We start from the raw sequence: 26,113 nt of genomic DNA on the forward strand, positions 1-26,113 counted from the left end.
ATCTTGAAAAAGGACTGAAAAATACGTTTCAAATTCGTGACCCAGAAACGGTGTTTCCCGTCATGTCGAACTTGCAGCATGACGGTAGATTTTCGGCCATGTTCATGAAAAACTGCTGATAAATATGTTTCAGATTCGTGACCCAGAAACGGTGTCTCCCATCATGCCGAACTAGTGTCATGCTGGAGAGGGCCTAAAAAAAAGATTTCCGGCCATGTTCATGAAAAAGTGCTGAAAAATATGTTTCAAATTTGTGACCCAGAAACGATGCAGCATGACGGTAGATTTTCGGCCATGTTCATGAAAAAGTGCTGAAAAAAATGTTTCAAATTCGTGACCCAGAAACGGTGTCTCCGGTCATGCCGAACTAGCAGCAAGCCGGACAGGGCCTGATTTTTTCCCCCCGGCCATGTTCATGAAAAAGTGCTGAAAAATATGTTTCAAATTCGTGACCCAGAAACGGTGTCTCCGGTCATGCCGAACTAGTGGCAAGCCGGACAGGGCCTGAATTTTTTTTCAGCAATGTTCATGAAAAAGTGCTGAAAAATATGTTTCAAATTCGTGACCCAGAAACGGTGTCTCCTGTCATGCCGAACTAGCGGCATGCCAGATAGGGCCTAAAACATTTAATGAGAATTCTACAGGTTGAATTGGATATAAAGTTGGAAGAGAGAGGTATGATCCAAAAAAGATACAGTAATGAGACAATTGTGATTACCAGCCATGGTGAACAATATTACATGTGCAAAATAAACGTTTTGTCATATGGATATTCACAAGTGAGAGTATTTTAATCACCACAAACTACATTTTAAACTAGCCTTGGTTTAGTCACTCATTTAATTTTCCTGCACACTATTTGAATTTTGTACAGAACAAACAACTTCTAAGCAAAAATAAGCCATAATGAATATATTCCATATTTAAATGCATCTCATCTAGTGAAGTGCTGCAATTTGAAAGTAAGTCCCCGTTGGTCATTTCCTGCCTTAGCCATGGGCACATCTGCTTGATCCTGATCTTCCATTGGAGGAACAGGAACAGGACAGCAATGCTGCTTCAGGTTGTTGTGCAGCACAACTGTCGCAATGATCAACTTGCAGCATCTTCTTGGCTTGAAACGAAGTGTATTGTGTAAAACACTGGAATCGATTTTTCCATACTCCAAACATACGCTCGAACATCCCTCTCGTGCAGATATGAGCTCTGTTGTATCTTTGCTGCTCAGTTGTTGTGGGATTTATGTATGGAGTGCGTGCAGATATGAGCTCTGTTGTATCTTTGCTGCTCAGTTGTTGTGGGATTTATGTATGGAGTGAATAAAAGGTTACTCTGACCATATTCACTGTCACCAAGTAGTAGTCCACTATGTTGTCCTCTCTGAAACTGAGCACACAATGAAGAGTTGAGAAAAATCCTTGAATCGTAAGTTGCACCTTTCCAACAGGCAATAATGTTTGAAAACTCTAAATTAGGAGTTCATACACCCTGAACATTGATGGAAAACCAGTTCTTACGGTTCCTGTACTCCTCAGCATTAGGAGTTGATGGACACTTGATGGGAACATGACATCCATCAATACAGCCATCACTCCTGGGAAATGCCATATTCATAGAATTGCACTTTATAGTTGGCTTAGCCAGCAGCATCAGGAAACTTGATGTAAAGACTCATCAGTTCACAAATGGCCCTGCTGACTTTGTGAACCATTCTACAGTCATGGCCAAAAGTTTTGAGAATGACACAAATATTAATTTTCACAAAGTCTGCTGCCTCTGTTTGTATGATGGCAATTTGCATATACTCCAGAATGTTATGAACAGTGATCAGTTCAATTGCAATTAATTGCAAAGTCCCTCTTTGCCAAGCAAATGAACTGAATCCCCCAAAAACATTTCCACTGCATTTCAGCCCTGCCACAAAAGGACCAGCTGACATCATGTCAGTGATTCTCTCGTTAACACAGGTGTGAGTGTTGACGAGGACAAGGCTGGAGATCACTCTGTCATGCTGATTTGAGTTTGAATAATAGACTGGATGCTTCAAAAGGAGGGTGGTGCTTGGAATCATTGTTCTTCCTCTGTCAGCCATGGTTACCTGCAAGGAGACACGTGTCGTCATCATTGCTTTGAACAAAAAGGGCTTCACAGGCAAGGATATTGCTGCCAGTAAGATTGCACCTAAATCAACCATTTATCAGATCATCAAGAACTTCAAGGTGAGCGGTTCAATTGTTGTGAAGAAGGCTTCAGGGCACCCAAGAAAGTCCAGCAAGCGCCAGGACCGTCTCATAAAGTTGATTCAGCTGCGGGATCGGGGCACCACCAGTACAGAGCTTGCTCAGGAATGGCAGCAGGCAGGTGTGAGTGCATCTGCACGCACAGTGAGGCGAAGACTTTTGGAGGATGGCCTGGTGTCAAGAAGGGCAGCAAAGAAGCCACTTCTCTCCAGGAAAAACATCAGGGACAGACTGATATTCTGCAAAAGGTACAGGGATTGGACTGCTGAGGGCTGGGGAAAAGTAATTTTCTCTGATGAATCCCCTTTCCGAATGTTTGGGGCATCCGAAGAAAAGCTTGTCCGGAGAAAACAAGGTGAGCGCTACCATCAGTCCTGTGTCATGCCAACAGTAAAGCATCCTGAGACCATTCATGTGTGGGGTTGCTTCTCAGCCAAGGGAGTGGGCTCACTCACAATTTTACCTAAGAACACAGCCATGAATAAAGAATGGTACCAACGCATCCTCCGAGAGCAACTTCTCCCAACCATCCAGGAACAGTTTGGTGAAGAACAATGCCTTTTCCAACATGATGGAGCACCTTGCCATAAGGCAAAGGTGATAACTCAGTGGCTCGGGGAACAAAACATTGATATTTTGGGTCAATGGCCAGGAAACTCCCCAGACCTTAATCCCATTGAGAACTTGTGGTCAATCGTCAAGAGGCGTGTGGACAAACAAAAACCCACAAATTCTGACAAACTCCAAGCATTGATTATGCAAGAATGGGCTGCCATCAGTCAGAATGTGGCCCAGAAGTGAATTGACAGCATGCCAGGGCGGATTGCAGAGGTCTTGAAAAAGAAGGGTCAACACTATAAATATTGACTCTTTGCATCAACTTCATGTAATTGTCAATAAAAGCCTTTGACACTTATGAAATGCTTGTAATTATACTTCAGTATTACATAGTAACATCTGACAAAAATATCTAAAGACACTGAAGCAGCAAACTTTGTGGAAATTAATATTTGTATCATTCTCAAAACTTTTGGCCACGACTGTACATGCAGTTGCTTCACTGGCACCACACAAATCACCAGTTTCAAGATGAAAGATTCCAGAGGCCAAAAACCTCAAAGTGATCAGAACTTGGAGAGAATTGGTTAAAGTCCTTCCTCTTTGAGACAGAGAGGAAAGTCTAGGCTCAAGCAAAGATATTATCCCCAATGCATCTTCTTTGTACATCCGAAAGCGGTCTCAAAGCTATTTCATCAAAGTAATTTAATAGATTACTCCTATCCACAAGTACTCATCTGGCTGGCTTCTGTAGTGCATGTTGGTTTTCATTTAGACATTCCAAATAGTCCATGCTCCCTCACAAACAGCACTAAGCAGAAGTTAAACCTGCCTCTTTGAAGGATTCATTTAAGTTTTAATATAGTACTAGAGTAGCTCTAATCCTCCCTCTTGCAATCGGCTTTGTTTAATCTACAACTATTTTAAGATAAGTCTGTGCAACTTGCTTTGAGTTAACTTCTATGGGCTAGGTGGGACGCTGCGGGACACAGCCAGTGAAATATCAGGGCGGCAAATTCAAAAACAACAAAATGTCATAATTCAACTTTCTCAAACATACAACTATTTTACACCATTTTAAAGATAGACTTCTCCTTGATGTAACCACATTGTCCGATTTCAAAAAGGCTTTACAGCGAAAGCAAAACATTAGATTATGTTAGGAGAGTACATAGACAAAAATAATCACGCAGCCATTTTCCAAGCAAGGACATGTGTCAATAAAACCCAAAACACAGCTAAATGAAGCACTAACCTTTGACGATCTTCATCAGATGACACTCCTAGGACATTATGTTACACAATACATGTATGTTTTGTTCGATAAAGTTCATATTTATATCCAAAAACAGCATTTTACATTGGCGCGTGATGTTCAGAAAATGTATTCCCACCAAAACGTCTGGTGAATGTGCACATCAATTTACAAAAATAGTCATCATAAACGTTGACAAAATATATAACAATTATTTAAAGAATTATAGATAGACTACCCCTGGATGCAACCGCTGTGTCAGATTTTAAAATAGCTTTACGGAGAAAGCACATTTTTCAATATTCTGAGTACATAGCTCAGCCATCACTGTGAGCGATTCAGACACCTGCCAAGTTCGGGGCAACCTAAACTCAGAATTAGTATTAGAAATATTCTCTTACCTTTGCTGATCTTCGTCAGAATGCACTCCCAGGACTGCTACTTCCACAAGAAATGTTGTTTTTGTTCGAAATAATCCATATTTATGTACAAATACCTCCGTTTTGTTCGTGCGTACAGACCACTTATCCAAAGGCATAACGCGTGAGCGCGGAACGAGAGACGGAAAGTCAAAATGTTCCATTACCGTACTTAGAAGCATGTCAATCGCTGTTTAAAATCAATCTTTATGGTATTTTTTACGTAAAATTGTGATAATATTCCAACCGGACAATAGCATATTCATTCAAGAAGAAAAAGAAGGAACGGCGTGCTCGCGTGACCGCGCATATCCAATCCCTTTGTTGCCAGGCAGACCACTCAGTAACTGAGCTCCTATACTCTGCCCAGTGGCAGAAGGCTCAAACCACTTTCTGAAGGCTTTAGACAGCCAATGGAAGCCTTAGGAAGTGCAACATAACCCCACGGATACTGTAGTTTCGAAAGGGACTAGAAAGAAAAACTACAATTCTCAGATCTTCCACTTCATGGTTGACTTTTTCTCGGGTTTTTGCCTGCCATATGAGTTCTGTTATACTCACAGACACCATTCAAACAGTTTTAGAAACTTCAGAGTGTTTTCTATCCAGATCTACTAATAACATGCATATTCTAGTTTCTGGGCCAGAGTAGTAACCTGTTTAAATTGGGTACGTTTTTCATCCGGCCGTGAAAATACTGCCCCCTAGCCCAGACAGTTTTAAGAGAGCTCAAACAGGCATTTTAGTCTGGGACTAGGCTAAAGCCTTGTCTGTGAAACCGGCCCATAATGTATTGCTATGGTGTGCTACAATATTAAATTCCCCCAGGTGGTTCCGTTACTGTTGCATTGTTCAGGAGTTTCCCCAAAAAAATTATCTCTTTTTCTCACCTATTCTCTCTTTTTTTCTTCATGTTTTGTCTGTTAGTGGAAAACAGAGCAAATTATAATTTCATGTATTGCACAATTCAAAGCCACTCTAGGTATATTATCAGTTTAGCTTTCCGCCGTGTCAGCAGAAACTCTTTCCTCAGCCCTCTGCCATCTACTTTGATTTGTGCCAGCATCTCTTAAATCAGAAGATGGATTGATGCTTGCCATCACCCACACATATCTCAGAAACCATACCCAGTACAGGAGAATGTTTGAGCGTTTGACAATACATGAGATAAAGTTGCTGTATTGTAGCTGTACAAACTCATATTTCAATTCACAGTGAATTCCAAACATAATAATCAGGGGCGAAATTCTGATATCAACTTTGGAGGGGACAATTACATAAATTTTTCTCAAGAGCAATTCCTGAGGGGGACACCAAAAGTAGTGCTGTAACATATAGCCTACATTGTAATATGGTAAATGAATATTGAGGAACCAAATAAATAAGGTGTTTGCCGTACTCCTAACTACTGGTACCCAAAACTACACAACTAATCACAACAGCAATACCATTGCCTTTAACAAATCTTGGTTCAGTCACCAGTTTAAGTTGAGAGTGGGGGTATCCATGGCATTTTCCAATTATGTTCCTATTTTACAAGTCAAAAAATGGAGAACCTTTCATAATGTTGCCAAACAAAGACTCAACATACTTACCTGAGACTCCCTGTCTCTGCCAGTCTGTCCCTGCATATCTGTCCCCAACTCTGCTGTCTGTGTGCCATCTGTTGCCTGCTCTGCCTAATGACATCATTGTGAAACATTTCCATTAGAATTTATTTTCTTTCTTATGAACATTTTATCAACTAGTCTTTGAGATATTAGGCTACTAGGGTTCTTACTTTGCGTTTTGGTGTACTGAAAAATATTCTGATGTCCGTCTTTTATTTTTCTGCCATTTTTCTACCTGGCTGGCTGGCTGGCTACACACACAGTGTGTAGGTTATTTACAGTAGGAGATGGGCTTCTATCATCTTATCTTTTATCATTCTATTTGGGCTTCGATCTAAAAGGTAGCTAGCAAATGTGAAACGGATTAAAATGACAAGAGTTGACAGCTGTATGAGTTCACCATTTACACAACATATGCTGCAACCTTTTGTAATTTTAATAGTTTGTTTCATATTGGCTGGCTTCCAACAATAGCTGAATTTGCAAAGCTAGCGAGCACCAATTCCGTTTCAGTGGTGTTTGCTATAATCTTTGCTACCCGGGTTAAATAAAGGTGAAATAAAATAAATAAATAAAAGTTCCCTTGCGACAATTTAGCTTTTGCAACGAGACCATTAAATATATTTAAGACAATGGTAGAAGAGAGTGTAGTTCTGTTCAGTTTGGACTTCAGTTTATCGCTAACCTCATCGCAGGGACTTTGAAGCACTAACTTACATCATCTGCATGCTGATCTTGGAATAAATTGACGATAGCAAAGATTCAATTTTTGACGAGGCCACATAAATGGAATAGGTACTAGCTAGCTTAATAGTTAATATTTGCGCGCTAGCTCTGCATATTCAGCTAGTTGTCACGTCCTGGCCAGTATAAGGGTTAATTAGTATTGTAGTTTGGTCAGGACGTGGCAGAGGGTATTCGTTTTATGTGGTTCGGGGTGGTGTGTTTTGTTGAAGGGGCATTTGGTTTAAGTATTCCGGGGTTTTTGGGCACTGTTTGGTTTTCAGTTATTCTATGTTTAGTCTAGTATGTCTGTTTCTATGTTTGGTTAATTGGGGCTGGGACTCTCAGTTGAAGGCAGGTGTTGTCTATCTGCCTTTGATTGAGAGTCCCATATATTAGGGTGTGTTTGTGTTTGTTATTGGTGGGTGATTGTTCTGTGTTTAGCCTTGTGCCTTACCAGATTGTTTTTTGATCGTTCGTGTTTTTGTACGTTCAGTTTGAAAGTAAATAAACATCAAGATGAGCCTGCACATACCTGCTGCGTTTTGGTCCTCCTTATTAACCGACGACAACCGTGACACTAGTGTGTGTGCGCGATTGACTGGATTAACCTCACGTCAGTTACGTGCATTGAGTGCCTTTCAGACAGTAGATACGACCCCTCTGTTATCTTGCCAACTAAGGAACTGGCAGTGGATCAAACCATTGTGAGGCAAAGGGTGGGGGGGTCGCAATCTTTTGAAACTTAAAAACGCGCTATTAAGTGTCTAATCAGCACAATTGTTTTCATTGCGTATTATTAATATTATTTAAATTACATAGTTATGTTTCAGTGATATATTGGGGGGGACAAATCATATTTTTCCAAGGATGGGGGTGTCCCCCCCGTCCCCCCCGGGATTTCTGCCCCTGATAATAATAAACACTCAATTTAAGTAAAAACATGGTTTGAGACTGTATTACCAGCCAATTGTCTTCAGGGAGGCTTGACCCTATGGTGTCCATTTTAGGACACTCTCAGTATGAGTTATGTCATCGGGACTTGTGGCATCTGGGAGTTGTGTCATCAGAACTTGAGTCAAATTGTTTTGGTCCTGCTGCCTTCATAAACACTACATACATGTGTTACAGTTAATCTATAACCATATCATGCATTATAAAGTGTTCATTAATGTGGCATTACTGTCTGACATAACACCAACATCAAATGTGACATTACACACTATGTCAAATAGGACATAAACCTGTGCTTTATATAGGGTGCCATAAGCACCGATTAAAGCACAGAGTAAAAGGCCAGCAACATTACGTATTATTCAGAGCCCAATGAAATGACACCATATATAATCAAATCAAATCACATGTATTGGTCACATACGCATATTTAGCAGATGTTATTGCAGGTGTAGCGAAATGCTTGTGTTCCTATCTCCAACAGTGCAGTAATATCTAACAATTCACAACAATAAACACAAATGTAAAGTAAAAGAATGGAGTTAAGAAATATATAAATATTATGACAAGCAATGTCGGACTGGCATTGACTAAAATACAGTAAAAAACAGTATATATATATATGAAATGAGTAAGCAGTATGTAAACATTATTAAAGTGACCAGTGATGCAGGGTTGAGTAACGGGGTGGTAGCTGGCTAGTTATGGCTATTTAACAGTCTGATGGCCTTGAGATTGAAGCTGTTTTTCAGTCTCTCGGCCCCAGCTTTGATGCAACTGTACTGACCTCGCCTTCCGGATGATAGCGAGGTGAACAGGCAGCAGCTTCGATGGTTGTTGTCATTTTTGGCCTTCCTGTGACATCGGGTGCTGTAGTTTTCCCTCTGTGATGCGTTGTGCAGACCGCACCACCCTCTGGAGAGCCCTGCGGTTGTGGGCGGTGCAGTTGCCGTACCAGGTGGTGATACAGCCCGACAGGATGCTCTCAATTGTGCATCTGTAAAAGTTTGTGAGGGTTTTAGGTGACAAGCAAAATTTCTTCAGCCTCCTGAGGTTGAAGAAGCGCTGCTGCGCCTTCTGTGTGGGTGGACCATTTCAGTTTGTCGGTGATGTGTATGCCAAGGAACTTAAAACTTTCCACCTTCTCCACTAGTGTCCCGTCGATGTGGATCGGGCGGTGTTCCCACTGCTGTTTCTTGAAGTCCATGAACATCTCATTTGTTTTGTTGAAGTTGAGTGAAAGGTTATTTTCCTGACACCACACTCCCAGAGCCTTCACCTCCTCCCTGTAGGCTGTCTCATCATTGTTGTTTATCAAGCCTACTACTGTTGTGTCTTCTGCAAACTTGATGATTGAGTTGGAGCCGTGCATGGCCACGCAGTCATGGGTGAACAAGGAGTACAGGAGTGGGCTGAGCACGCACCCTTGTGGGGCCCCAGTGTTGAGGATCAGAGAAGTGGAGGTGTTGTTTCCTACCTTCACCACCTGGGGGTGGCCCGTCAGGAAATCCAGGACCCAGTTGCACAGGGCTGGGTTCAGACCCAGGGCCTCGAGCTTAATGATGAGCTTGTAGGGTACTATGGTGTTGAATGCTGAGCTACAGTGCCTTGCAAAAGTTTTCATCCCCCTTGGCGTTTTTCCTATATTGTTGCATTACAACCTGTAATTTAAAAATATTTTTATTTGGATTTCATGTACTTGACATACAAAAAATAGTCCAATTGGTGAAGTGAAATGAAAAAAATAACTATGTATTCATCCCCTTTGCTATGAAACCCCTAAATAAGATCTGGTGCAACCAATCACCTTCAGAAGTCACATAATTAGTTAGATTGCACACAGGTGGAATTTATTTAACTGTCACATGATCTGCCACATGATCTCGGTATATCTACACCTCTTCTGAAAGGCCCCAGAGTCTGCAACACCACTAAGCAAGGGGCACCACCAAGCAAGCGGCACCATGAAGACCAAAGAGCTCTCCAAACAGGTCAGGGACAAAGTTGTGGAGAAGTACAAATCAGGGTTGGGTTATAAAAAAATATCTGATACTTTGAACATCCCACGGAACACCATTAAATCCATTATTAAAAAAATGGAAAGAATATGGCACCACAACAAACCTGCCAAGAGAGGGCCGCCCACCAAAACTCACGGACCAGGCAAGGAGAGCATTAAATCAGAGAGGCAACAAAGAGACCAAAGATAACCCTGAAGGAGCTGCAAAGCTCCACAGCGGAGATTGGAGTATCTGTCCATAGGACCACCTTAAGCCGTACACTCCACAGAGCTCGGCTTTACAGAAGAGTGGCCAGAAAAAGCTATTGCTTAAAGAAAACAATTGGTGTTTGCCAAAAGGCATGTGGGAGACTCCCCAAACATATGGAAGAAGGTACTCTGGTCAGATGAGACTAGAATTGAGCTTTTTGGCCATCAAGGAAAACGCTATGTCTGGCGCAAACCCAACACCTCTCATCACCTCTCATCACCTCACGAACATGATCCCCAACATGGTGGTGGCGGCATTATGCTGTGGGGATGTTTTTCATCGGCAGGGACTGGGAAACTGGTCAGAATTGAAGGAATGATGGATGGCACTAAATACAGGGATATTCTTGAGGGTCTTCCAGAGATTTGAGACTGGGACGGAGGTTAACCTTCCAGCAGGACAATGATCCTAAGCATACTGCTAAAGCAACACTTGAGTGGTTTAAGGGGAGACATTTAAATGTATTGGAATGGCCTAGTCAAAGCCCAGACCTCATTCCAATTGAGAATCTGTGGTATGACTTAAAGATTGCTGTACACCAGCGGAACCAATCCAACTTGATGGAGCTGGAGCAGTTTTGCCTTGAAGAATGGGCAAAAATCCCAGTGGCTAGATGTGCCAAGCTTATAGAGACATACCCCAAGAGACTTACAACTGTAATTACTGCAAAAGGTGGCTCTACAAAGTATTGACTTTGGGGGGGGGATGAATAGTTATGCACGCTCAAGTTCAGTTTTTTAGTCTTATTTCTTGTTTGTTTCACAATAAAAAATATTTAGCATCTTCAAAGTGCTAGGCATGTTGTGTAAATCAAATGATACAAACCCCTTAAAAATCCATTTTAATTCCAGGTTGTAAGGCAACAAAATAGGAAAAATGCTAAGGTGGGTGAATACTTTTGCAAGTCATTGAACAGCATTCTTACACAGGTATTTTTATTGTCCAGATGGGATAGGGCAGGGTGCAGTGTGACAGCGATTGCATCGTCTGTGGACGTATTGGGGCGGTAAGCAAATTGGAGTGGGTCTAGTGTGACAGGTATGGTGGAGGTGATATGATCCTTGACTAGTCTCTCAAAGCACTTCATGATAGAAGTGAGTGCTACGGAACAATATTCATTTAGTTCAGTTACCTTTGCATTCTTGGGAACAGGGACAATAGTGGCCATCTTGAAGCATGTGGTGACAGCAGACTGGGATAGGGAGAGATTGAATATGTTGGTAAAACACACCAGCCAGCTGGTCTTTGCATGCTCTGAGGACGCGCCTAGGGATGCCGTCTGGGCCGGCAGCCTTGTGTATCATGACACAAGGCAAGACCCAGATGCAGACACAGGAGGCAGATGGTTGGAGTCTTACAATGTTTATTAATCCAAAAGGAGTAGGCAAGAGAATGGTCGTGAACAGGCAAAAGGTCAAAACCAGATCAGAGTCCAGGAGGTACAGAGTGGCAGACAGGCTCGTGGTCAAGGCAGGCAGAAAGGTCAGGCAGGCGGGTACAGAGTCCAGAAACAGGCAAGGGTCAAAACCGGGAGGACTAGAAAAAGGAGAATAGTAAAAAGCAGGAGAACGGGAAAAACGCTGGTTGACTTGGAAAACATACAAGACGAACTGGCACAGAGAGACAGGAAACACAGGGATAAATACACTGGGGAAAATAAGCGACACCCGGAGGGGGTGGAGACAATCACAGGGACAGGGGAAACAGATCAGGGCGTGACATTGTGAGGGTTAACACGTTTAAATGTCTTACTCACGTCGGCCACAGAGAAGGAGAGCTCACAGTCCTTGGTAGCTGGCTGCGTCGGTGGCACTGTGTTATCCTCAAAGCGGGCAAAGAACGTGTTTAGGTTGTTTGGGAGCAAGGCGTCGGTGTCCGCAACGTAGCTGGTTTTCCTTTTATAGTCCGTGATTGTCTGTCGACCCTGCCACATACGTCTCGTGTCTAAGCCGTTGAATTGCGACTCTACTTTGTCTCTGTACTGACGTTTCACCTGTTTGATTGCCTTACAGAGGGAATGACCACTTTGTATTCTGCCATGTTACCTGTCACCTTGCCATGGTTAAATGCAGTGGTTCGCGCTTTTAGTTTAGCACGAATGCTGCCATGTATCCACGGTTTCTGGTTAGGGTAGGTTTTAATAGTCACAGTGGGTACAACATCTCCTATACACTTCTTGATAAACTCCGCAACCATCTCGGTGTACACGTCAATATTATTCTCAGAAGCTAACCGGAACATATCCCAGTCTGCGTAATCAAAACAATCTTGAAGCGTGGATTCCAATTGGTCAGACCAGCATTGAAAAGTCTTTAGCACGGGTACTTCCTGTTTGAGTTTCTGCCTATTGGAAGGGAGGAGCAAAATGGAGTCATGGTCAGATTTTCCGAAAGGAGAGCGGGGGAGGGCCTTGTATGCATCCCGGAAGTTGGAGTAGCAATGGTCCAGTGTTTTTCCAGCACGAGTGCTACAGTCGACATGCTGATAGAATTTAGGAAGCCTTGTCCTCAAATTTGCTTTGTTAAAATCCCCTGCTACAATAAATGCAGCCTCGAGATATATGGTTTCTAGTTTGCATAAAGTCCAGTGAAGTTCTTTGAGGGCCGTCGTGGTATCGGCTTGAGGGAAGATATACACGGCTGTGACAATAACCGAAGAGAATTCTCTTGGGAGATAATATGGTCGGCATTTGATTGAGGTATTCTAGTTCGGGTGAACAAAAGGACTTGCGTTCCTGTATGTTATTACAATTACACCATGAGTTGTTAATCATGAAACATACACCCCAGCCCTTCTTCCCAGAGAGCTATTTATTCCTGTTGGCGCGATGGACTGAGAATCCAGATGGCTGGACCGACTCCGAAAGTATATCCCGGGAGAGCCATGTTTCTGTGAAGCAGAATATGTTACAATCCCTGATGTCTCTCTGGAAAGAAACCCTTGCCCTGATCTCATCAACCTTGTTATCCGGGGACTGAACATTAGCGAGTAATATACTCGGAAGCGGTGGGTGGTGTGCGCGCCTCAAGTCTGACTAGAAGACCGCTCCGACTACCTCTTCTCCACCGGCGTTGTTTTGGGTCGGCCTCTAGAATCATTTCAACCGTCCTGGGTGGTGCCAACAAAGAATCTACTTCGGGGAAGTCATATTCCTGGTCATAATGCTAGTAAACTGGTGATACCCACTAGTTCTTCCCTGCTCTATGTAACACATACAATTTTATGGGCTAGCAATGTAAGAAATAACACATAAAAAACAAAGTACTGCAAAGTTTCCGACATGAAACAGAAACAGAGTCAATAAAGCCTGAGGAAAGAACCAAGGGGAGTGACAGATACAGGAGAGGTAATCAGGAAGGTGATGGAGTCCAGGTGAGTGTCATGAGGCGCAGGTGCGCGTAACGATGGTGGCAGATGTGCGTGATGATGAGACATCTGGCGTTGTCGCACGCCGGAGAGGGGGAGCAGGAGTAAATGTGACAATTAAAAGATTTAGTTGAGGTTCAGGGTTTAGTGAATTATTTGACCCAAATACATTGCTTTTAGTTTTTGAAATATTTAGGACTAACTTATTCCTTGCTACACACTTTGAAACTAACTGCAGCTCTTTGTAAAGTGTTGCAGTCATATTCTGTCACTGTAGTAGCTGACGTGTATAGTGTTGAGTCATCTGCATACATAGACAAACTGGCCTTACTCAAAGCCAGTGGCATGTTGTTAGTAAAGATTGAAAAAAGTAAGGGGCTCGACACCTGCCCTGTGGAATTCCTGATTCTACATGGATTATGTTGGAGAGGCTTCCATTAAAGAACACCCTCTGTGTTCTCTCAGATAGGTAACTCTTTATCCACAATATAGCAGGGGTGTAAAGCCATAACACATGTTTTTCCAGCATCAGACTAGGATCGATAATGTCAAAAGCCGCACTGAAGTCGAACAAAACATCCACCAAAATCTTTTAGTCATAAATTTCTCTCAGCCAATCATCAGTCATTTGTGTAAGTGCTGTGCTTGTTGAATGTCCTTCCCTATAAGCATGCTGAAATTCTGTTGTCAATTTGTTTTCTGTAAAATAGCTGTCACGATCGTCGTAAACAGTGGACCAAGGCACAGCGGGAATGTGTACACTCATCTTCTTTAATAGGTAGACCGTGAACACAAAACAAAATAACAAAACAACGACGACAAACAGTCCCGTAAGGTACAATGACTACATGGAGAAACAACTACCCACAAATCCCATGGACAAAACACCCCTATAAAATAGGACCTTCAATTAGAGGCAACGAGAAACAGCTGCCTCCAATTGAAGGTCAAACCAAAAAACTAAGCATAGAAATAGACTAACTAGACACAGACATAGAAATAGACTAAAATAGAACATTGCCCAACAAACCCCGAAACACACTTAACAAACACCCCCTGCCACGCCCTGACCAAACTACAATAACAAACACCTTTTACTGGTCAGGACGTGACAATAGCATTGTATCAGGTCAAACACAGTTGTTTCCAAAAGTTTACTAAGGGTTGGTAAAAGGATTGTTGGTTGGCTATTTGAGCTGGTAAAGGGAGCTTTAATATTCTTAAGTAGGGTAATTACTTTTGCTTCCATCCAGGTCTGGGAGCACAGACTTTCTAGTAGGCTTAAATTGAAAATATGGCAAATAGGAGTAGTAATATCGTCTGCTATTATCCTCAGTAATTTTCCATCCAAGCTGTCAGACCCCGGTGGCTTGTCATTGTTGATAGACAACAATATTTTTTTTCACCTCTTCCACACTAACTTTACGGAATTCAAAATTACAGTGCTTGTCTTTCTTAATTTGGTCAGATATACTTGGATGTGTAGTGTCAGCGTTTGTTGCTGGCATGTCATGCCTAAATTTGCTAATCTTGCCAATGAAAAAAACATTAAAGTACTTGGCAATATCAGTTGGTTTTGTGATGAATGAGCCATCTGATTCAATGAATGATGGAGCTGAGTTCCCCTTTTTCCCAAAATGTCATTTAAGGTGCTCTGATGGTTTTTACTATCATTCTTTATGTCATTTATCTTTTTTTCATAGTGTAGTTTTTTCTTATTTTTCTTCAGTTTAGTCACATGATTTCTCAACTTGCAATACGTTTGCCAATCGGTTGTGCAGCCAGACTTATTTGCGATTCCTTTTGCCTCATCCCTCTCAACCATACAATTCTTGAATTCCACATCAATCCATGGGGATTTAAGTTTTTACAGTCATTTTCGTAATGTGTGCATACTTATTAGTAACTGGAATAAGCAATTTCATAAATGTGTCAAGTGCAGCGTCTGTTTGCTCCTCATTACACATCACGGACCAACACATATTCTTTACATCAACAACATATGAATCACTACAAAACTTCTTGTATGTCCTCTTATACAGTATATTAGGCCCAGCCTTTGGAACTTTGGTTTTAAAGATTTTTCTTGTGTGGGCAGCTTGATGAAAGCCAGTCAATATTTAAATCACCCAGAAAATATACCTCTCTGTTGATATCACATACATTATCAAGCATTTCACACGTTATCCCTATAATGACTGTAAGCACTTGGTGGTCTATAGAAGCTTCCCACAAGAATGGGCTTTAGGTGAGGCAGATGAACCTACAACCATATTGCTTCAACAGTATTTAAATGAGATCCTCTCTAAGTTTTACAGGAATGTGGTTCTGAATATAAACAGCAACACCTTCACCATTGGCATTTCTGTCTTTTCTGTAAATGTTATAACCTTGTACTGCTATATCGTGACTTTACTTTCATTAATCTGATGACTGTTATTTATCGAATCAACTAACTATGTTTAATTGTTACCCAATTGAATTAATAATTTCACAATTAACTCATTAGGAATTTGGGGCCCTACGAGAATGGTTGTTTAAAGAGTTGCCATCTCCCGAATTAAACTCTGAAAGGTCTTCACCTATCACATCCATAAAACAGTCAACGTATTAATCATAACCTGGTATCATATCATCATTCTAAGTCGTAACCTCCTGCATCTGCAAAAACCCCAACCTTACTTATGATTCAGTACTACACAAATTGGTTTACATTTACATTTACATTTAAGTCATTTAGCAGACGCTCTTATCCAGAGCGACTTACAAATTGGTGCATTCACCTTATGATATCCAGTGGAACAACCACTTTACAATAGTGCATCTAAATCTTTTGGGGGGGGGGGGGGTTAGAAGGATTACTTTATCCTATCCCAGGTATTCCTTAAAGAGGTGGGGTTTCAGGTGTCTCCGGAAGGTGGTGATTGTTTAATTATTTATTTACTGCAAACTAAATGATAACACAGAATAAACATACACACTTAATACATTAGGCAAAGGTCCCTAGTGGACTGACAAAACATATGGCAGCTTGTTACAAAAAGGATGAAGAGGGAGTGAGAGAGAGAGAGAACGAGACACTTATCATTGATACATTTTAGGAACTATTCTCACAGTAATCATATACTTTGCACACGAACCACCACCCGTTTGGAGTAAGAAATCAGCTCGATGCCTTTCTGGTCTAAATGTTCATTTCTTTACCAATCTTTTTATGCACTCTCTGTCAAAAGGGATGGTTCCGTCAGGCTGACACGCTCTCTGACCTCACTCCGGGCTTGGCTACTTACTGTGCAAAGTGTATAGGAGACACATTATCTCTTATGGCTCCTAAAACCACATTTCTATCTTAACAAAAATACGTTCATAGCTTGTCATATTTCATATACAACGTAGAGGATGTAGTGTATATACTTATCAAGTTACAGTATTTCCTTAACCTTTTTAATGACAAAACAAAATAACAGCCCATATGACATTATTATTCTTTCGATCACCTCTGATCATTCCCCACATTAGAAATATTGTTCCATTATTCACTTTAGAACGTGTTAAGTTTTTCCGCCGAAACTCGTCTGGGCAGACAAGGGAACATTCCTGTGTGAATTTAAAGAGGGATGTTCTCTGGATCTCCTCTCCTTTCATTTACAACAGGGCACGAGGTGTTAACCCTTTCCAGCTCCCTCCCCCCTCTGTGGGTGAGAAAGGGTCTGGTTACTGTCATCCATTGTCAAGCTGATCTGACCCATTTGGATCCTCACAGGACAGTCATGACAGCTACCACTGTATCATCAAAGGTATTATTTAAGTGAGTTTCAGAGATAGGCAGAATATGAATTTTATCTGTTTCTAGCAAATTATTGATTTTAAGAACATTGTTTCTTAAGCTACATATGTGACCGACCGGCTGAAATCGGTCTTATGTAGCAAAATTTGAAATTGTATTTTTTTTTTACATTTGATAAAAGTAGAGACTCAGAACTACAAAATGGTATACTACACACTACAGTTGAGCAACAATGGGAAAGTCATTCTGCTTTGAAAGTTGATAAACTTGTAAACTCACTTTTGAGAAATGGCCTTTGAATGTTTTGCTACCACTACTGGAGAGCCCTTCTTTGTCTACACCCATTTAGCATTGTTTACACTCTCTTAAAATGTAGCCCCACCCATCTCTTTAAGGGGCAATAGAGATACTGTCAGGCATTTATTTCAAGTCCAGAGGAAAGTCCGGGTGGGGAGGACGGCAGGAAGGGACAGAAGAGAGGAGGCAATTTTTACAAGATTAAGGGTGGGACACAGCCAGTTGAATAAGTCCTTAAATGTGATAGGAAAGCATCCGACAGGAAAGTGTGATTATTGCCAGGAAACAGACAGTGGAGCATGTTTTGCTAAAGTGTGGGCAGTATCAGAGGGAAAGAGAGAGGCTGAGATTTAGTATGAGGGAGAAGGGGATATAGGAAATTAGTTTAAAGAGTATATTGAGTAGAACGTCATTAAATATAGTCTCAAATGTTTTATTTTTTTTAAGAGCAACAGGGCTGGCAGGTAGGATTTAGTTTCTCCCTGTCTCTGGCCCACACTCCAGTACAGTAGGTGGCGTTAATGCACCATAATGTTGGATGCCAACCGCTGATAAACTCCACAGAAGAAATAGAATCTCTTTACTAACAATAGCAGTCAAGCACACAAGCTAACTTGCTAGCTACTTCCAGACACAAATGAGAGAACAGCTCACTGAACATTATTGCCATAGCAGAGCTGATTAGGCTGTTATGCTATCCAGAGCGTTGGTGACTGCAACTGTGCTGTCAGATTGTCTGTTCGTAAATTCAGAGCGTTTCACTCTCAGAGTGTTTAGATCACACACTGGACACTCTGACCGATGAGTAGGGATGATCCGAATGTTCTGACATCACAAAGGCAGTCAAGCACCCAAGCTAACTGGCTAAGATTGGCTAATTTGCTTTCTACTTCCAGACCAATGAGAGAACACCCTACTCTGACCGTTTTACTCGCCCTAACAGAGCTGGTTAGGCTGTTTTCATGTTAACCAGAGCGTTAGTGACTGAAACTGTGCTGCTGACAATAATTTAATTATGCTTTTTTGCAGACGTTTACTGACACCGGCCATATTCAACGGGTGTGTGCTTTCGTAATTTCATCAGTTATTCTGTGCTCTGGCACACTCAGACAAGAGTGCTCTGAAATCAGAGTAGATGGCCAGACTGAATTTATGTTAGCTAGCTAGGTAAACAATGAACCATAATCCCAACTCATGATGTTACTACCCTGCATGAATCTGCAGGTAGCTAACTAACCAGGTTCAACATTAGCTAGCTAACATTAGGCTATAACTCGCCAAGCAAATGGCTCTGATATATGAATAATAAGATCATACACGTAACGTTAGCTACCGAGCCAGCCAGCCAACATTAGCTATCTAACAGTACACTAACTTGAAATGAAACCCCTTTCTGTCAAAATTAGAAACATGTAATAGACGATCTTACCTGTATGCATCATGGATGGACGCTTCTCCCTGTCACGGATGCTATGGGTGCCCTTAGTTTGAAGATGTAATCCAGAGTTTTTTTCCATCTCCTTAGCTATCATACTCAAATTCCACTCATTTCAAAACTCGGTCCTCCAGAAAGTGGAGAGCAACACTTACGTAGTTTTACTACGCAATAAAAAAAATAAAAAAAGCCGCATTAGACAGGATTACCTACACATACTGACCAGCTCAAATAGACAGAAGCCCTGCTATATGGCAGACCAATCCAAACTCATCTCTCGGCATGTCCAGCCCACTCATTATCTCAGCCAATCATGGCTAGCGGGAAGGCTGCTGGCTTTTTCTGTGGCTAAATCAACTAGGCTCGTATTTTAACAATTTTATTCGTATTTACAGATGGCATACAAGTTTGTTTTTAAGGGACATGAAAGTTCACATGTACGAGAAGGAATTTCTGCCAAAAAGAATGCGTTTAGAATTTTTTTTAAAGTTTACGTTCAAATGGCTCTCCTGTGAAGTAGTGACCCACAACAAATGCCTAGTTTCCTGAAACAGGTCACATATGACGCTATACTTTCAATAAAGTCACATACATAAAGGCTTAATGTTGTCAACACAAATGTATTAACACTTAGGGAATTATCACTAATAGCTAAATCAAATACACATGAAAGACATGTTTAAACCATACATTTCCTTTTTGTCTATTTTTAAAACAATACAAATACATTAAGTTTCAAAAGTCCAGCAATTACACTGAACATTACACAGGACTGTGAATAGTGTAGCTTGTTCCTGAGCTGACGATCTTGCCGCTATTCCTGCTGGAGGTACTGCATGTTGGTTCCAACCTAAAGGAAACAACAAAGAAACTTAGCAGGTCTATTAGGAAATGCCTTTGTCACACCATTTGAATGAGGGCATTTCTGTGCTGCGCAATAAACTCTAAATGGGAAGATGGGAATGTCCATTCAATTTGTATTATTATATTCCTTTTTAATTTACAAATCTCCTGATTTAACTTCTGTATGAGACGTGGCTGTATCTAGGGGAATTTGTATTTAGCTCAGTATGTAATCTAACTCACTGTAACGATCGTCGTGCAGGAAGGAAGAAGTGGACCAAGGCGCAGCTGGGAGCGAACACATGTTATTTATTACAGACTGAAATAACACGGTCAAAACAGAGAATAAACGTATCGTTACTGCTCCAACAAAAAGAGACAACAACCCACAAACATCGTGGGGGGAAAAGGAACTTAAATATGATTCCCCAATCAGAGGCAACTAGCGACAGCTGTCTCTGATTGGGAATCGACAGAACCCAACATAGAAATACGCCCCAAAGCAAGGCTATACCCAAAACATAGAAAATAAACTATAGAAATGCCACACCCTGACCAAAATAGAAGAGTTCACCTGGTCAGGGCGTGACACTCACACTTAACTACTACAAACTCATTTAAATTACAATAAATAAAGGTTAACTTACTTGTTTTTTTGCTATCCAGTGGCAGCACAAGTGGGAATTTGATTTGTGAACTCATCACATGATCAACGTTTTGTCAGCAACACTAAAAAAGTACTTCCGATTTACAACATTTCTGACATTTTCCCAAAAAAACTCATCAAGGACATCAACCATCCGAGCCATGGCTTGTTCACCCCGTTACCATCCAGAAGGCGAGGTCAGTACAGTTGCATCAAAGCTGGGACCGAGAGACTGAAAAACAGCTTTATCTCAAAGGCCATCATGACTGTTAAATAGCCATCACTAGCACAGAGAGGCTGCAACCTACATACAGACTTGAAATCAATGGCCACTTTAATAAATGGAACTTTAGTCACTTTAAATAATGTCACTTTAATAATGTTTACATATCTTGCATTACTCATCTCATATGTATATACTGTATTCTATACTATACTATCTCAGTCTAAGCCACTGACATTGCCCGTCCATATATTTATATATTCTTAATTACATTCCTTTACTTAGATTTGTGTGTATTAGGTATTTGTTGTGAAATTGTTAGATATTACTTGTTAGATATTGCTGCACTGTCAGAACTACAAGCACAAGCATTTCGCTACACCTGCAATAACATCTGCTAAACACGTGTATGTGACAAATACAATTTGATTTGTTTGATTTGATTGTCTGTACGCTTTTCATGTTTCTTGTTTTGTATTATGTTCTAATTATTATTAAATGTGCACTACCTGTATTTGCTTCCGACTCCCAGCGTGCACATTACAGTAATAAATCATGTGGAAATTGAGCAAGTTGAGTTGACTAAACTGCTTGGAGTAACCTGGATTGTAAACTGTCATGGTCAAAACATATTGATAACACAGTAGCTAAGATGGGGTGAAGTCTGTCTATAATAAAGCGATGCTCTACCTTCTTAACAACACTATCAACAAGGCATGTCTTACAGGCTCTAGTTTTGTCGCACCTTGAATACTGTTCAGTCGTGTGGTCAGTGCCACAAAAAGAGACTTTGGAAAATTGCAATTGGCTCAGAACAGGGCAGCACGGCTGGCCCTTGGATGTACACAGAGTGCTAATATTAATAATATGCATGTCAATCTCTCCTGGCACAAAGTGGAGGAGAGATTGACTTCATCACTACTTGTAATTTATGAGAGGTATTGAAATGTTGAGTGCACAGAGCTGTCTGTTTGAACTACTGGCACACAGCTCGGACACCCATACATACCCCACAAGACATGGCACAACAGGTCTCTTCACAGTCCCCAAGTCCAGAACAAACTATGGGAGGCACACAGTACTACACAGAGCCATTACTACATGGAACTCTATTCCACATCAAGTAATTGGCAGTAAAATGTATTTTAAAAAATAGATAAAATACACTGTGAAGCAACACAAACATAGGCACAGACACATGCATACACACACGATAACATACACACTATACACACACACACACGTACACATGGATTTTGTATTGTAGATTTGTGGTAGTGGTGGAGTAGGGGCCTGAGGGCACACAGTTTGTTGTGAAATCTGTGAATGTATTGTAGTGTGTTTAAAATTGCTTAACTGCCTTGATTTTGCTGGACCCCAGGAAGAGTAGCTGCTGCCTTGGCAGTAGCTAATGGGGATCCATAATAAATACAAATACATGTAAGCTACGGTCACAAGATGCAAGCCTCATGTTTGTACCTAGAATTTCTAAGCAAACAGCTGGTGGCAGGGCTTTCTCCTGTAGAGCTCAATTTTTATGGAATGGTCTGCCGATCCATGTGATAAACGCAGACTCGGCCTCAACTTTTAAGTCTTTACTGAACACTCATCTCTTCAGTATGTCCTATGATTTAGTGCAGGGGCGCAATTTTGGATTTAGAAGTGGGGGGGGGGGGTTAGGGTTAGGGTTACATGAAAACATTGTAGCCTGCAGGTAGAAAATATCTAGATAAAATAAATATCCTAAATAAATCACATTGGCTACGCATGGCTTGTCTGCAATGATCTTGAAACATTGTATCAACTATCAACTGGGTCGCCCCAAAATTCGTGCTAGCAAATTTGTATTAAATATTCTGGGCCAGTGCGCTTGGGACAGACACAGCTCGTGCCAGTGAGCTTGGGACAGGCACAGCTGTATACTATTTGTGCAAGGGATAAGGAATCAAGGTATTTTATGACATTTCCACTTCATCAGAGCATTACATTTTTCCCTTTCATGCTGAATAGTTATTGAAAGGGAGCTAGAAATATTGTTCAAATACTTTGAAGAACTATTGTCATTCTCAATTGATTCGAAAAACAGATTTTGAAAAACAGATTATAAATGGGCACATTTATAGGCCTACATTTGCGCGCAGGCCAGGTAGACTAGTCCTATATGTGTAATCCTTGCTCAACATTGATGGGAGCGTTTCAAACAAAAGACAATGAATAAACTGACAAAACTCGTAAATGTAATGAAATAAACAAAAACTTGTTTCTCACAAGTGTAGCATACACTACATGACCAAAAGTATGTGGAGACCTGCTCGTCGTACATCTCAGTCCAAAATCGTGGGGATTAATATGGAGTTGGTCCCCCCTTTGCTGCTATAACAGCCTCCACTCTTCTGGGAAGGCTTTCCACTAGATGGTGGAACATTGCTGCGGGGACTTGCTTCCATTCAGCCATGAGCATTTGTGAGGTGGGGCTCTGATGTTGGGCGATTAGGCCTGGCTTGCAGTCGGTGTTCCAATTCATCCCGAAAGTGTTCACTGGGGTTGAGGTCAGGCTAGTCAAGTTGAGGTCAGGCTAGTCTTCCAAACTGACCTGGACAAACCATATCTGTTAGGACCTCGCTTTGTTTACGGGGGCATTGTCAAGCTGAAACAGGAAAGGGCCTACCCCAAACTGTTGCCACAAAGTTGGAAGCACAGAATCATCTAGAATGTTATTATATGCTGTAGCATTAATACTTCCCTTCACTGGAACTACAGGGCCTAGCTGGAACCATTCAAAACATCCCCAGACCATTATTCCTCCTCCACCAAACTTTACATTTGGCACTTTGCATTGGGCAGGTAGCGTTCTCCTGGCATCCACCAAACCCAAATTCGTTTGTCAGACTGCCAGATGGTGAAGTGTGATTAATCACTCCAAAGAACCCTTTTCCACTGCTCCTGAGTCCAATGGCGGTGAGCATTACACCACTCTAGCTGACGCTTGGTATTGCGCATGGGGATCCTTGGCTTGTGTGCGGCTGCTCGGCCATGGAAACTCAATTCATGAAGCTCCCAATGAACAGTTATTGTGCTGACGTTGCTATCAGAGGCATTTTGGAACTCTGTAGTGAGTGTTGCAACAGAGGACAGTCGATTTTTACATGCTACACTTCAGCACTCAGCGGTCCCGTTCTTTGAGCTTGTGTGGCCTACCACTTCGCGTCTGAGCTGTTGTTGCTCCTAGGTGTTTCCACTTCACAATAACAGCATTTACAGTTGAGCATGGCAGCACTAGCAGGGCAGAAATTGGACGACCTGACTTGCTGGAAAGGTGTCATCCTATGACGGTGCCACGTTGAAAGTCACTGATGCTTTCAGTGTGGGCCATTCTACTGCCAATGCTTGTCTATGAAGATTGCATGGCTGTGTGCTCGATTTTATACACCTGTCAGCAACGGGTGTGGCTGACACTAATTTGAAGGGGTGTCCACATATTTTTGGTAATGTAGTGTAGGTTGTGAGTTCTGCAAAACACATGTCCACCCCGACAATGAGAACGAACGGTAAACGACTGTAGTAATAATAATATATTAAATGCATTAACAGAAATGACCATAACCAAACAAACATTGCAGATTAGAAATTATGGGAATTAACGGTAAATGTAGGATTCTACTGGTATGTAATTGGGAATTTATAGACACAGCAAACAATGCACACAATGAAGTTATAAAACAATGAATACCCTTCTAGCTGCTGCCAAACCTGCTGCTGGCAAACACCCTTCACTCATCAACTCCGGACTTGTCTCATCATCATTACACACACCTGGTTCCAATCCCCACTCTATCACTGTATATATACACTACCTCTGTCATTTGTCTTTGTCGGTCATTGTAAATGTTGCTTGTTTTCCTGAGAGGAATCTCTCCTACTATTTCCTGAGTACTTTATTATTTTGCACTTTGGGTTTTGTCCCGCTTTTATATATATATGTATAGTGCTTTAATAAATTTAGTAGTTCTAAACCTGCAACTTCCTCCTGCCTACTCCTCTCTACACCAAAAGAACAGTAAGCAGCAGGATTTCTCGACCTCTTCGTTATAGGAGCGAAGCCTGGAGCACCTTGGGACTGCCATGGACGAGGTGCTCCGGACCGTACGCCAGCTGCAGGCTACACCACCACCTTCCAAGCTCCCCGTGGTCGTTCCAGCCACCATCTACATCACTGGTCCGATCAGCAACGTCCACCTGCCCCTCCTGAAGTGGTTTGATGGCACCCCAGCTCACTGTAGGGGGTTTCTCCTGCAGTGTGACCTCCACCTTCCCATCATGCCGGGACAGCCCTTCACTCATCAACCCCGGACTTGTCTCGTCATCATTATACACACCTGTTTCCAATCCCCACTCTATCTCTGTATATATACTCCCTCTGTCATTTGTCTCTGTCGGTCATTGTAAATGTTCCTTGTTTTCCTGAGCGGAATCTCTCTTACTATTTCCTGAGTACTTTATTCTTTTACACTTTGGGTTTTATATTTTTATATATATATATATATCTTTAATAAATTCAGTAGTTCTAAACCTGCAACTGCCTACTCCTCTCTACACTTGTGACAGCGGCTGCTCGACAACATTTTTTATGTTTTCAATACAAACCCCTTCTGTCATACAGTAGGCTATTCCATATAAGGAACCCAGATCTTATAAAAGCTGCACAGTATACCCTTAATCTTGTAATAAATCAAATCTAGTGATGCATAACTTGACATTTCTGCCATCCATTGTGACATTGTGGGAGGATAGCCAACTTTCCAATTAATGGCAATGCATTTCTTAGCCTTTATAAATGCTAGGTTACATCTGAGAAGGGAGAATCTGTACACATGCTGAGATAAAAGAACATACTCTTTGCCAGAATTTACACAGCCTTCACAAGATCTTAACATACGTATGCAAATATGTCCCATTTTGTGTTTTACACTTCCAGCAGAGGAATTACATTTCTGAGTGCATGATATTCAGTTTCACTGGCATATAGGATGTTCAATGGATGGTCTTAAACTGCAGTAATTTATGTCTGTTATATGAATGTCTGGCCTGTGAGGATCAGGTTCAGCGGATCACAGTTCTACCGAGATATCTGGAGGTGGGGGGGGGGGGGGGGGGTTTATGACACCTCATGCCCATCGTAAGTTTTAAGGCAGCAGACGAATCCTTTTTCCTTTAGTGTTGGGGATTGGAATGTCTGTGTGGGCCTTATGAAGAGTCTACCTCAGAACTATAACATGCAATAAATTGACTTTGGGACATTATATTTCATCAGCCAAAATGGTGGTAACAATGATAGATGGAATATGAAAATCAATGTCGATTTTGTGATGTCATTAACAGTTAAGAGGACGTTATAACGAAAACATTGTAACTTGAAGAGTTTTCATAATGTGTATATGATGTTACATACTTTACATTGTGTAGAAAATATCCAGATTAAAGAGAATG

The 26,113-nt window shown here is 41.5% G+C and overlaps 1 long non-coding RNA gene across 1 annotated transcript in view; it reads right to left on the minus strand.

The window, feature by feature from the left end:
* Window positions 1-19,302: 19,302 nt before the first annotated feature.
* LOC115151110 (uncharacterized) overlaps window positions 19,303-26,113 on the minus strand; it is a 32,571-nt gene continuing 25,760 nt past the window's right edge. Inside the window, exon 5 of the long non-coding RNA XR_003867215.1 lies at window positions 19,303-19,764. This is a non-coding gene — a long non-coding RNA (uncharacterized LOC115151110). The remainder of the gene's footprint in view (window positions 19,765-26,113) is intronic.

The sequence above is a fragment of the Salmo trutta genome, chromosome 16 (genome assembly GCF_901001165.1).
Source record: "Salmo trutta chromosome 16, fSalTru1.1, whole genome shotgun sequence".
NCBI lineage: Eukaryota > Metazoa > Chordata > Actinopteri > Salmoniformes > Salmonidae > Salmo > Salmo trutta.